This window comes from Lagopus muta, chromosome 6 (genome assembly GCF_023343835.1).
Source record: "Lagopus muta isolate bLagMut1 chromosome 6, bLagMut1 primary, whole genome shotgun sequence".
Lineage (NCBI taxonomy): Eukaryota > Metazoa > Chordata > Aves > Galliformes > Phasianidae > Lagopus > Lagopus muta.
In genome coordinates, this window is record NC_064438.1 from 31,914,787 (window position 1) to 31,928,621 (window position 13,835).

Below are 13,835 nucleotides of genomic sequence, written 5' to 3' on the forward strand. Positions count from 1 at the left end.
CCTGAGTTAGGATTAAACAAAGCTTTTGTATTCATTTGAAGCAACTGTAATGAGAATCTTTAACACGGGTCAGATGCAGACATTGGAACTCTGGAGGTCCTTGAAAATATTCTGCCTTTTGACACTGGGCCACAGTGGGAGGTGAAAGTATTACCCTTTTCTTTTATGTAAGAAAAAAAAAGATTATTTGTAATAATAGTGAAATGTTGATGAATTTTAAAAAGGGATTTAGGCGACACAAAGAACAATGGAGAGTGCACATTTTTCCTAAAGCATTCATTATACATTGAATACATATATATAAGCATATGATTGCCAATGTTCTAAACATCCAACCTGTTGTAGAACATAAACATAAAATATGAACAATGTAAGATAAGAAAAGGGAGGTTTTGTTGTATGAATGTTTTAGTAAATAGATAGAGAGAGATACAATCAAATCCTCAGCTGGTAAAAGTCACGGTAACTCTCTGATTTCCATGAAATGATTTACACTAGCTTATTTGCCATTTATAGGTAATATATACATGCATATGAACTTTGTTTTTCAGTTAGACACAGTGAAGAAATACTTCTAGTTATTGAGGGTGCTAAAGAGCCTAGTTCATCTAGGTTGACTGATTTTCCCCTGCAGCAGTCTCTTTATATGAGTTGTTTTTGTTTTTTTTTTTTTTAGTGATTCTTCATCTCCTTTGCTGAAAATATTAATTCTGCTTTGAGCCTGTCACTTTTGTGCTAAGCAGGAGGGCATATACACATCTAGTATTATGCAGGGCTTCTTGTCCAAAGTCTTACATGTGATGGCTGTGAAAGCCATTAACAGGATTGCAGCCTCAAGGGCTGGTACCTGTTGTCAGTGCCTCTGTAGAGTGGGTAGGATGCCATTCTGGTTGAAAAGTGTTTAAGGCCCTACTTTCACTCAGGACACTGTATTTCTAATTCCAGGTAGGGCATTTTAAATTCCCCTAACAAAGTAAGAAACCTCAGGAGATTCATCGGGGTCTTTTTCTGTCCTTCTCTGGGCGAGGTAATCCTGTTGATTAGGACCAAAAGAACAGCAAGTTCACCACCCCAACTTTCAGTGACATTTTCACTAACGACTGGTCTGCTCTAAATCTTTACCATCTTCTAGTGGAAATACTTCCTTACTATTATATAATATGAGGTATGCTCCAAAAGTAACGCCTCCTATTTTGTCATGTTGGCCTACAATGCTGGAGGTGGATGTTGATGGTATGGCAATAGAGTTTGAACCTTCCTGCTAATATTCAATTCAATTTTGTTGCTGTGTGACTACTTATAAATGCCAAAACAAAAAATGTTTATCCTTTTTTGTACTCCACTTCCAAACAAGTATGTCAGCAGCCTAAAAGTGAACTAGCGTTATTCTGAAATCAAATTTAAATCTTTCTATATCAAAAACAAGCAATGCTAATTGGTCCATACTCAGTAACATGCATGCTAGTTCAGCATTCAACTTTCTCTGTATTTATGCATCTTCTGGGATGAAAAATAAAACCATTATCAGTTGATGTGATATATGTGTATAGCCTTGTTGATCCTTTAGGTATAACACAATGATCACAACTGGTAACACTTGAAATCTAACATTTTTAGACAGTACTCAGTGGTAATATTATATAGGTCTTTATGCATCTCATTTATAACCAACTTTGTGGGAACAAAACCTGACCACCTGACCTGCTGTCGACAAAGTAGTTACTTCTGCACAGTTCACAACAAAGAAACAATCAATAATGTTATTTATTTATTATTTTATTTTATTCATTTAACTTTGTTTTAGCTAGTTACTTTATTTATGCAGGCTATATTTATTTTAATTTATTAATTTTTTGTTTTATTTAGTTATTAAGTTACTTATAAAGAAGCTATTAATAAAGTTATTAGTATAGTTATTTTTAATAAATGAATCAGTGAAGAAGTCTAAAAGAGTAAAAACGTATACATTTATTGATGAAAATACTAATTTTTTATAATTTCTAGTTAATTCAATAACTTTGGTAAAGTTTTGTCATAATTTGTCAAATGTATATTTGCATGGAATTCTAGATATGCATTCCGTGGTGCATGATATCTCTATGCATGTTCTGCACAGATAAATATGTAGGGAAGATGTATGCATATATATATGTATATATATATGTATTTTCAGTTCATTTTCGTATTCATTGTCCCATCCTTCCCATATACATATATATGCATATAGTTAAATATATGAAAAAGTACAAAACATATCCATGAATATGGATTTGTAATTTTTCAACTTTTAGTTAGCATTTATATTAAAATCTGTTGAACAAAAACCATTTATTAAAAAAATTCCATGCTCCCGTACATGGGTTCACCTGAATGTAAGAGTTGATATCCCATTAAATATGTCAGTAGTAAGTATCCTCACCATCAGGAGAACTGTGCTTTCCGTTTGAGCCGTTCCAGTAACTGTTGAAAAGTTATGCATGTCTCAAGCTTGGCTTATAATTTTTAGGTGCCTGAAATTAGTTATCCTGAAATTCTTGTCACAAGTGAATATGCGATGTCTGGCTGGCATGTAATTAATTTCCATATTCAGTGGGTGTGGGCACAGCCAGGACTGCTGACCCAAATCCATATATCATATTACTTTTAAGGTGGCTGTCTCAATGAGTTAAAGCATTGCAGTTCATAGGAGGTTAGTAGCATCACCAGAATTTCCAAATTGTTTTTCTTCTGGCTCTAACAGCATCACAGTTCAAAGCATAATGCAAAATTTAATTACAGGTTTTAACCACAATTGCTAAAAATGCTGTATGTCTACAGGAGAACATATGACTGTAGTTAGAATGCGAAGTAAAAGATGAAACTTCATTTGAAAATTAGCTCTCTTTCAAAGAAAATCAAGATTTGAAATTTAAATTCTGAATCATAAAAACAGCTATCCTTAATGCAGATTTTGATCATTAACTTTTTCCCATTTTCCATACCATTTGGGTACACATTCTCAATTTTCAAGTGGAATATCTTTCCTAAGTGCTTATTTTTGACACTAGACATGAAGAATAAAACCCTCAGAGTGACAGTCTGTGATCATGTTTCATGTGGCAGACTTCATTTGCTTTCAGTTTATATTGCTATCAATTTATGACTTTGTTCCTTAAGTAGTTATCTTTCTTTCCACAGTGTAACTGATATATTAAATGATGTATGTTTGAGAGGTATTTCAAGGAATCTTAACTCCAGTTGTTAACTGGTTTTCTCTTGGCTCGGGATCCTTTAGTTTGCTGAGAAGTTGTTAATATCTTTAAAGCAAATAAAACAGCTTTTTAATGTGTAATTATTTTCTTACCAATTTTACATTTGCCTGCCCTTTTGAGTATCTAGCATGCAGTGCTGGAATTTGCGTTTAGCTCTGCAGAAATTTATTTAAATATTATTATTACCAAGGACTACAGCAAAAATCAAAGTGAATTTTTAGTACAATGGTGAGATTCAGGAAGGTACAATTGCAGTAACAGCAGCCAGTATTATTGTATAGAACTAACTCACAGCTTGACAGAAAGTCCCTGCTGTGGAGGAAATGTAGGGGAACTGGAGGGATTTTGCTGCAGCTGCACCCTACTGCTGAGAAGCTTTAATCTGTTTCATTTTTATTATGCTTAATGTTTAGATATTTTGTTTCCAAAATTATATCTGTAAGTGTGAGAACACATAAAAGGCAGCACAACAGGTAAGGCTGTTTAAAAATTTAAAACCATCAGCAAGGGATATTAAAGACCATAGTGAACAAGAAGGTTGCCTTCTCATTGTGGGTAGAGTAAAGGCAAAGCAGCCTTGTAGACTGTAAATAGTGGGTAAAGCAGATTTCGTAGCTTTAGAAGCTTTTATGGCTGGAAGGCACCTTCAGATCATTTAGTCTGACCTGTATATCACAGGCCATTACGTTTCACCTAGGTATTCCTATTTTGAGTGTACTTAGACTAAAATACAGCTACCTAAAAAGAGTTTACAGCAAGGAGGATGGTTTTGGTCTCTTTTCTTGGGTAACAAGTGATGGGACATGAGAAAACAGCCTCATGTTGTGGCAAGAGAGGTTTAAATTGGATATTAGGAAGATTTTCTTAATCTTGGTGGTGGTTAGGCATTGGAATGGGCCACCCCACCCAGTAAAGTGAGCAGTACCCATTCCTAGATGTATTTTAAGAAATATATGTACGTGGCTCTAAGAGATATAGAATGGGGCAGACCATCTTCAGCACAAGACCAAGCCTGGATGGTGGTGCAATGTCTGGACGCCAGCTCTCTTGACTGCTGTCTATAGCTCCATCCCTCTATCGGTACTATGCACTGACTTAAATGCAGAGGACCATCCATCTTCTGAGCTGGTGGCCACATCCATGCTCCAAAGAGAGATCTGTAATCCTTTTCTGCTTTTTTCTGACTTGGTACAGACTTGCCCATTTGTCTCTGCCTTATCATTTCTGACGAGATTGGTGTAGAGCTCAATGTGGTGCTTGTCACTAGGGATAGCTGCTGTACTGACTGATTGTGATCTCGGATGCCTTCTGCTCCAGCCTGCAGTTTGACTGGAGCCACTTTCTTGGTTAAAACCAACTTCACATGTGTCCTAGTGCCCTTCAACACAAGATGTTCGTGCTCAGGCTGAGAGAATAGAGAGTCTGATGCCAATTTATGTTTTATTTTTTCTTTCAAATGACCTTGAAAAGCTAAAATAATTACTTTTTAAGGAAACTTTTGGGCTTACGTTGGTAAGCCCAGGAAGCAGAAGTGTTAACCTAGTTATTACAGACTTTTTATACTGTCTTTGTTGAGGCTTTTAGTTGTTTATTTCTTCTAGAAACTTGTTCAAAGCTGAGTATGTCTTAATAGAAATGTGAAACTGATTGCTTTTATTTTGATATGTCACAGGGCTTGCTCTGTGCCTTCTTATTGTCCTAAGTGAAAGGATTTAAAACACAAATCCAATAATAGAAAAGAGAAGCAAAATTAACACGCAAATGATATTTTTATATACTAAATATAATCAAAAGAGAGCTTTTATGGTTATGTCTTTAATTTCAGCTGAGCCTTTTGTCTATTGCACAGGAGTGAAGAAAATGTATTTCACTTACTGAAGCCACTTACTGAAGTTGGTGGTTAGGGTAAAAGAATATCAAGTGTCTAAATTATTCTGTTTGAGTGATGTAAGCTATAGATTTTATATTGTTATTGATCTGATTTTTTCACAAGCTATTTTTTCACAGGCTCCCACATTTGCTTTTTTTATTATATAAAACTTAGATATACTTACAGTAGTACTATTCAGAGACCGTGCATCATGGAAGTTTTGGCTATCGGTTTAACTATAACATCCATGTCCCTCAAAGCCTGTCTTGACTTCTGAAATCAAATTTATCAGATTTATTGTGCAACTTCCTCCCTAAGAGTACTCACTGGTGTGGTAGTGGTTATGTTATGTCAGTTAATTTTTGTGGTAGTTTCTTCTTATATATTTGGTTGACTACCATGTAAGAAGATTTTAGTCTTGAAAAATTCTAATAGGCTGAGATATATTGTGGAGATTTTATACGTAATTGATAAAACAGTTTAAAGTAAGATCTTTTTTTTACCCACAAAGTGCCTTTGGCAAAAGCTCAGCAGCTATGTTTGGCATATTAATTGCTGACCAATTCATATCTAATAATTAAATTTGCATCACTACGATACAATTATTTTCAAGAAAGCATTTTTCTTACTTTATTTACTTTTTACTTAAATTCAAATTAACTTTATTTACTCTTAATCTTTTTTTCAAATGCCAACTTGTAGAAATGTTATATGGAGAGAACACATTAATTTGAAGTCTACTAGAATAAGAAAAATTGATTAGAAGTACCCTCAGAAATAGTATTGCTCCCGTATTTCTAAATCCATATTTGTTTTCCTGTGTCTACTTTCCTCTTTCTGAAAGGCAGATGAAGACTACACACACACACACACACACACAAATCTGCAAAATGCTTTATCAGATGCCTAAACAAATGTAGGTCACTTTGAAAGTAATGCCTTCTAGATACTTCATGGAAACTACAATAGATACAAACAGCACAACAACAGTAATTTGACAGAGCAAATTCTCAGCTACAAAGCATGGTAATCAACATAATTGCTACCATCAGGTATGCATTTTTGCTAGCAATGAACAAGAGCCCGCATGCTGCACCCCTAAAAATCTGCACCAGCCAAAGTTGTTGCCACTACAGAAATTCACCTCACTGTGCTCACATCAGCTGTTAAGTCTCTATAAACATTCAGCAAGCACTGGTGAATGTCAGTGGGTGTCATTTGTTCCACAAGGAGGAATTCAATGGCTCACCATTGCTCCATATGCACTTCTGTGTCAGGCGCCATTTTGTCAGACTGCCATTCAGCTGTCATCTGCTGCATGGCAACAAAATGTGATAGAATACTGGTGGGAAGGTTTAGCTTCAACTGCCATCTGCATCTGACATAGCAGTCCAATCTCATAAAATAGGAGGCATTACTTTTGGAGCAGGTGTTGTAGAACCTTCTTTTCTCCCTATTCTCCTTATTGGGTAACATCAACTAAGTACATTCTTGGTGTTCTTGCTGACATTGTACAAAATAGTTTATATATGATACAAACTACTGTCAACTTTGTCCAACACGTTATGTAGTGGAGAGAACTAAGATATCTGAAGAACATGCTTCTTTTTTATATTATCAGTGTTTATTCCAAAGTGAATATTCAGATTCACAAGACCTCATTTTTAGCCTTCCAGTTTAGTGTTTGTATATTTTTGGCATCTGTTTTATTTCAGGAAAGAATAATAAATGTCAGACTTTATTTTTGTAAGCTTTGCAAAAAGTCTTAACAGTTGTACTGTTATAAAACACAGTGGTTTTCATTCTTTGAATTCAGGACTGTTAGACCAGGAATGTATGTGTCCTATTTATTAGATGAACTAGGATGTTGAAAAGGATTGTTTCTATCCTACTTTCTTTAGGAACTGACATTTTTATTCTTCTTCAGTTTTCCTAGTGGAATCTTTACTTTTTAAAGTCATAAACCTATTGTTGTGAGAGACTCTCTAGCAAGCCTAAACTGGATCTCAGGAGTTTGATGCACTCTGTTTTATGCAGGCAGTGTAAGAGACATTTTAAATGTATTATTTACAGGCACATTAATCATGCCACTATAATGGTGTAATAATGCATACCATAGAAGTTTTTCATATTCTCAGCTTCTAAAAGTAACATCAGGGTATCTTTCTTTTTGTTCTCTGAGTCAGTTCTTTGTAGGGATAGCAATTACACATTCATCTCTCTTATAGCTAGATGCCACATTCAGCTGTGAAGTAGGTAGTCTGTAGATAGACCTTACTCACACAACAAAAAGAATATTTCTGATTTGGAACAAACGGAAGCTAGTCAAAATAAAAAAAAAAATTGCATAATTAATGTTAATTACTGAAGTTTGTACCTTTTTCTATTAAACTAAACAAAAGAATTAAATGCTTATAAAATTGTTCCAATATAGGTTTGTGTCATATGTAGTATTCTTCTTTCCCTAGGAGTTTGAATAGTTCTGACTTGATTTTGAAAAAATACACTATTAGACAGAAATGCTCTTTTAAGTTTAGCACTTTTAAAACCACACTCTAGATAATTTAGTTTAGATCCATTCCAGTCCAGTGTATTTCATTTAACTAAGGTCATAGCATTGGAGCTTTGTTTTAAAGAAGTAGGCATTTGTTAGTGTAAGAGTATTCTGTAGCTGTCTTGAACACACACACAATGAAAATAGAGTGACTTGTTACTAAGAACTAAGGCATACAAAACACTAGAATGTGGTAATACTGTAAACCAGCACAATAACCTTTGTATCTGAGCAAATCTCAGGAAAGAGTTCTGCACACAGCATTTCAGCTAGCTATTTTGCTTTAATGTGGAGATATAGGTTGATTACAAATTTAAAAATGAATTGACACACTCTGTTGTAAACCTTCCATTCAGTGTTTATAAACAGGTTTATATTTCTGTATTAAACATTTTCGTGTTAGCTAAGACATATCCCTACCAACCTATCTTCTCAGCTTTGGTCTATGCATGTATATAATGAAAACTGAGTTCTCATTCTCATTTCTTGAGATTAGATAGCTTACTGAATGTGATGTCATTTATTAGCTGTAGTACTGTGGACTTCAGTAGGTGTTCTGTGATGCCTTTAGACCCTTTATATTTCTAGCCAATTGTCCTTATACTTTTGCAGATTTGAGGTAAGTATCCATAGTATGAACCCGTTAGAGGAGTTAGAACACAGCTGACTGTCTTGGTGGCTCTGGAGGTAATGGGGCCCAAGATCTAAATTGCTGTGTCAGTTGCCTCAAGCAGACAAGCCCCAAGCTTGGCACTGTTGGCACTATGCTTTAGAGTTTGCTTGCCTATGCTAATGCTATATCCGTATAAGCAAGAATTTAAAATATGTTTAGCTCCTCAAAAGCAGTATTCCAGTTCTCTCTGTGCTTCTGCTTCGGGAAAAAGGAGAAGATGAGGCTTTTTATTTCTTCTTCCCTCAGAAGGAGGCCAAGAATACGCAGATTAAGCTCTGAATCTTCCACTATGATGCCAATACCTCTGCTCAACTGACCGAAGAAGCACTTTTCCTTTCAAAGCTGTTACCTGTATTCTCTTACTTGACTGTATGCTCACTATTAATCTGTTAAATCAACCTGGAGTACTCAGATAAATATTAACAATTACAGAAATGTTGGAAGGGACTAGTTATGTAAATTCATCCTGCCTTGTCAAGAAAGCCCAGTTATTTTTCTTCACTGAACACAGCACTGCATAAATTCTCGTGTAACAATATAAGAATAGTAATAATGGTGAACGTTCTGCTTGGTATTCTAACTCCTAACAGTAGTCCTAAGCAGATGTGAACAGTAAAAATATGAAAAGTATATATCCACTCTCATGTTCTTTCAGCTTCAAACTGTTTCAGTTCATATTTAAATTAATTAGATTTATTGTATTACTTATATAAACCATTAATATCTATATAAATTATTGACTATTATATAAGTTATTCGTTAGTAGGATTTTTAATATGTCTCTTTTATAATCCCTACTGACTCTATCTTCTAAATGTTTGTTCAGGTTCCCCTTGTATCTGTATAATGCTCTTGGAACCATGAACTCTGTCAAGGAATCTTAAGTGTCATCCACTATTGTAATTTTTGTAACCATGCTCTTGCTAATGTCATTTGATGATCCATAACTCTTTTACAGAAAGACAAGCATGCACAATCAGTTCTTATCTCGATCTACTCTTTTTATGTCATGCATGACTTTGTAAATCCTGGTCAGATTCTCCTTAAGGAAGCTGGATAACATTTTCATTCAAATTTTCCAGAGCTTTTTGATCATCCTTGTTGTAGTCCTCTGAACACATTTTGCATCTAGTATGACCTTTTTCAACTTGATCAGAGATCAAGAGGTGTGTATCTTTATATAAGATGTGAATGAACTGTGAATTTCTACAGTGGCGTAACATAGCCCACTGTGATCTCTGTTCTTTTGTTAACAATTCATCATGTTTTACTTGGTTTTCTGACTGCTGTCATCTGCTGTGATTCACTACTAACTAGTCCGTGAAGTCTTTCCACAATGTTACTTAACTTAGCATGGGACCCTTTTTAGTGTTTACTGTAGTATTGTATCAGTCAAATTTGTTATCATAAAATTGCAGGTAAATAAGACAATCGCACACTTTAAATCACTGTCATATCACATCTTTTTTCAAAGTCCTGGGATTTACCACTTCACACAGAATCAGAATCCTGTCATAGTCTGGTCTCTGAGATGATCCAGTTTGCATCGATCCCTGGAAGAGGGCGTTGTTACAGATTAATTTATTTTCAGAGGCTATCTCCTTCACAGTGAAAGTACTTCCTGCTTGAACCTTCTTTAAATGAGAGTGTGTAAATATATATGATATAGAAGAATATCCGTCTCCATAGTACCTCAGCAGTCTGCCACTGAATCTTTAACTCTGTTTATTTTTCCTGTTGACAGACAAACTATTCCTAGTGCAAATTTACTTTGCAGTGTTGGTTATTGGTTTAAATGTTTAAATTGCCTGTGGAAATGCTCATAGCAGGACATGAGGATCTTTTACAGGCATACCCTCTTACATGAATTTGAAAATCACTTGAGTACTGTTAATTCTTAGCCAGGAAATAGTTACTTAAGAGCAAATGCCTTTAGATAGCAGCTACGCTTACAGCATAATGAAATTTGTACAGATTTGTAAAGTTCAGGTTGTACGTACTTTAAGGAATCACTGCTTTCAACTTTGTCTGGCCTTGTTTTATCACCTCATTAATAAGATTTTCACAGAGGTTTCCAAGAATTATTTGACACTTCTTTTTCAAGAATAATAGGCCAAGCCAAGCTGCTTCCTCTACCTCAATTTGTGCTTGCTCTTTTTCAAGACTGTGAAGCTGTGGGAGAAGGACTAGGCTGAAACTCGTTTGTAGAATGCTCTACAGCAGTATCCTTGTGCAATAACCTTAAATCCATGTTTTTCTTCCTATTACCGTAGGTATCTGCCAAAAAGTGCTGTCTCACTGATGACAATGTAGAATCAATTGTAAAGAGTAACTTATTTTCACTCTTAATACAAACTTATATTGTTCCAGCATTATATGATTAGAATTTCTTATCAAACCCATAAATATTCATCCCCATGTACAAGGGAAGCTATCATAACGATATTCAGCTGTTTAAGACAGTTGTAAATTTCTGACAGGTAACTCAAATGCAGCATCCATGTACAACACAAATGTCAGTGATTTCTTGAAAATAAGTCAGGAGAGGTCACTGTTAGTAGTATTTATGTATGATTTTTAGCAGCTGATGAAAGATTGTTAGTCCCCAGTAGCTCTATCATTTGTGCTTTGTGCAAATTCTAAAGCTAAAGGTTATGAGTGCTATGGTACTGCACAGGTGCACCATGAACAGTCTTTCACTCAGAATGATTCTCGTTTGTTAAATTTGGAAATGTGCTTTCTCCTGGCCTTAATTTTCATGTATTTCTTCATATTCTAAATGGCAGCTGAAGGCAAGCAGAAATAGTGAGTAATTGATTTAACAACCTAAGACAAGTACAGGGAAGTAGAAAAGTTTGTCTTAGTGCTTGATGTGACCTGAGAGAGCTTCTCCAGACTTTTTTTCTAAACTGCCACAGCACCTTGGGCCAGCAAAGTGGCCTTTAAGCCTGAATGAGCATACCTTTTTTTTCTTTTTTTTTTTTCCCTCAGTGCAAAACTCCAGTGTTTCGTCTTTTCAAACTGTTTTACAGCACTCAGAGCAGAATTATATTGACAAGGTTAGAATTCATCTCCTAGAGGAGAATACTGTGTGCTCCTCCTGTTAAGTGCTAATATAACATTTATGTGTTGGTACCTTAATAACAGCCCCAGCTTGCCTAATGAAAGTACTGAAAGCAAACAGTACTCAGTGAGATTTTCTTATAACTGAAGTGACTGCAATTTGAGACAAATTATCCCTATTTTTGTTCCCATATCAAAAACAGAAATGCTAAAGCAATTGCTAGATGTTTGGTATAGAATTAGACTCCACTATCGTTAATATAGAAGTAAGTGCATTTTTCATGTAAACAGCTCACAAGGGTCAAGCATCAAAGATATTCTGTGGAAAATGCTTGTCAATAACCTTGTGAATGCCTGTAACATGTCATTATTTCTTCCTCTTGAAGTTGAGAGCAAGCGGATGAAAATTGAGCTTGTGAATTGAAGGTACTGAGAGTTATATGGCCTTATCAACTTCAGGTAAAATGACAGTTTTGTCTTGTTATTGTTTTTCCTTTAGAGATCAGACAATGGACAGTATAAACAATATATACTGCAGGGTAAGCAAATTGGTATATAAAAAAGTTATTATCTGTGTACACAAAGATAATATAAATCCCTAATCTCAAAAGCACTTAATATATGTATTGTCTCTCTTAAAAATGGAGGAAAAAATAAGACAAACAATATGTTCTGAACAGAATAAATACCTATAAATACCTATAATTCTTCAAATTAGAATGTATTTATTCAACAAGCAGATAAAGATAAGGTACATTAATCCTTTTTGAGAGCATATATCATAAAATTGAGTTGTTTTCCATAAGTAGACATTGTCGTATAATAGGTGTATGAGTATATGAATTTAACTACAAGGTTACAGAACGCCTAAGTGTGTGTCTGGCCTGGATGGAGCTGAATTTCTTCATAGCAGCCCTTACAGTGCTGTGTATTGGACAAAATAGTGTGCATGACATGCTTTAGGTACATCTAAGCAGTGTCTGAGCTGCATCAAGGACTTCTCTGCTCCTCACACTACCCACACAGCAAATAGGGTGGGGGTGCACAAGAAGCTGAGGAAGGCACAGGCAAGATAGGTGACCTGAACAGTTCAAAGGGATATCCCATGCCATATGACACCTTATACAGTGATAAAAACAATGAGGAGATGGGTTGTGGAAAGTTACCCATTGCTCAGAGACTGGATGGACATAGGTCTGCTTATGACAGGTGTTAAGGGATTGTCTTTGCATGAACTGTTTTGTATTTTTTCCTTTCTTCCTCCTCTTTACGTCACTTATCAAACTGCTTTTATGTCAGTTCCTGAGTTTCTTCATTTATGCCATTGGGGTGGGAGGAGCAAGCAAGTAACTATGAAGCTTCACTGCCAGCTGGGCTTCAGCCCACTGCAAGGTGGTTTCTCAGCTGCGTTCTGAGGCCTCTACTCTGTGTATTCTTGTAAAATAAATAACAGAATACTAGAATATGGGGACAAGATAATTCTTTTATGAACTCATTTTAGGTTTTACAGGTAATGCTATATAGTGTACTTAAGTACAGTTGATTTGTGTTGACATGACTGCAAATTGACAATTTCTTCCTCTGGCTTATGGCATAGCACTTAAGTGTTTTGAAACATTATATTCACTTCCAATACCTTAACAACATGTTCCAATGTGATTTATCCTAAGATTCTTACAAGGAAGTAAGAAGAAAACCTCTCCCGCTTCATTAATACCATTAGAGAAAAAGGAGGTCAGTTTCTCAGAGTTAGCTTACCGAGTAAGCTTTCAAAATAATTCCACTATTGAGAAGATGCTCTTGTCTTTAAAAGGGTTCATTTAGAAACATAGAATCATAGAATGATTTGGGTTGGAAGGGACCTTTAAGATCATCTAGTTCAACCCCCCCTGCTATAGGCAGGGACACCTCCCTCTCGACCAGGTTGCTCAAAGCCCCATTCAACCTGGCCTTGAATGCTTCCATGGTGGGGGCATTCACAACCTCACTAGACAACTTGTTCTAGTGTTTCACCACCATCACAGTAAAGAATTTCTTCCCAATATCTAGTCTAAATCTACCCTCTTCCAGTTTAAAATCACTTCCCCTTGTCCTGTTGCTACCTGCCCATATAAACAGTCCTGCCCCAGCTTTCTTGTAGGCCCCCTTCAGGTGCTGGAAGGCCACTATAAGGTCTCCTCAGAGCCTTCTCTTCTCCAGGCTGAACAGCCCCAGCTCTCTGTCTGTCATCACATCATAGGTGCTCCAGCCCTCTGATCATCTTCATAGCCTTCCTCTGGACCTGCTCCAACAACTCCATGTCCTTCTTGTGTTGGGAGTTCCAGAATTGGACACAATACTTAGACCATTCTGCTGTTCGCAATTGTCTGAAAGGAATCTTTGCTATATCTAAGCTGTATCTTTAGTATTCCAACTTTTAAACTA

General features: G+C 35.8%; 1 protein-coding gene across 9 annotated transcripts in view; it reads left to right on the plus strand.

Moving 5' to 3' along the window:
* DPH6 (diphthamine biosynthesis 6) overlaps window positions 1-13,835 on the plus strand; it is a 177,770-nt gene that overhangs the window by 125,007 nt on the left and 38,928 nt on the right. The gene's annotated exons all lie outside the window — the stretch shown is intronic.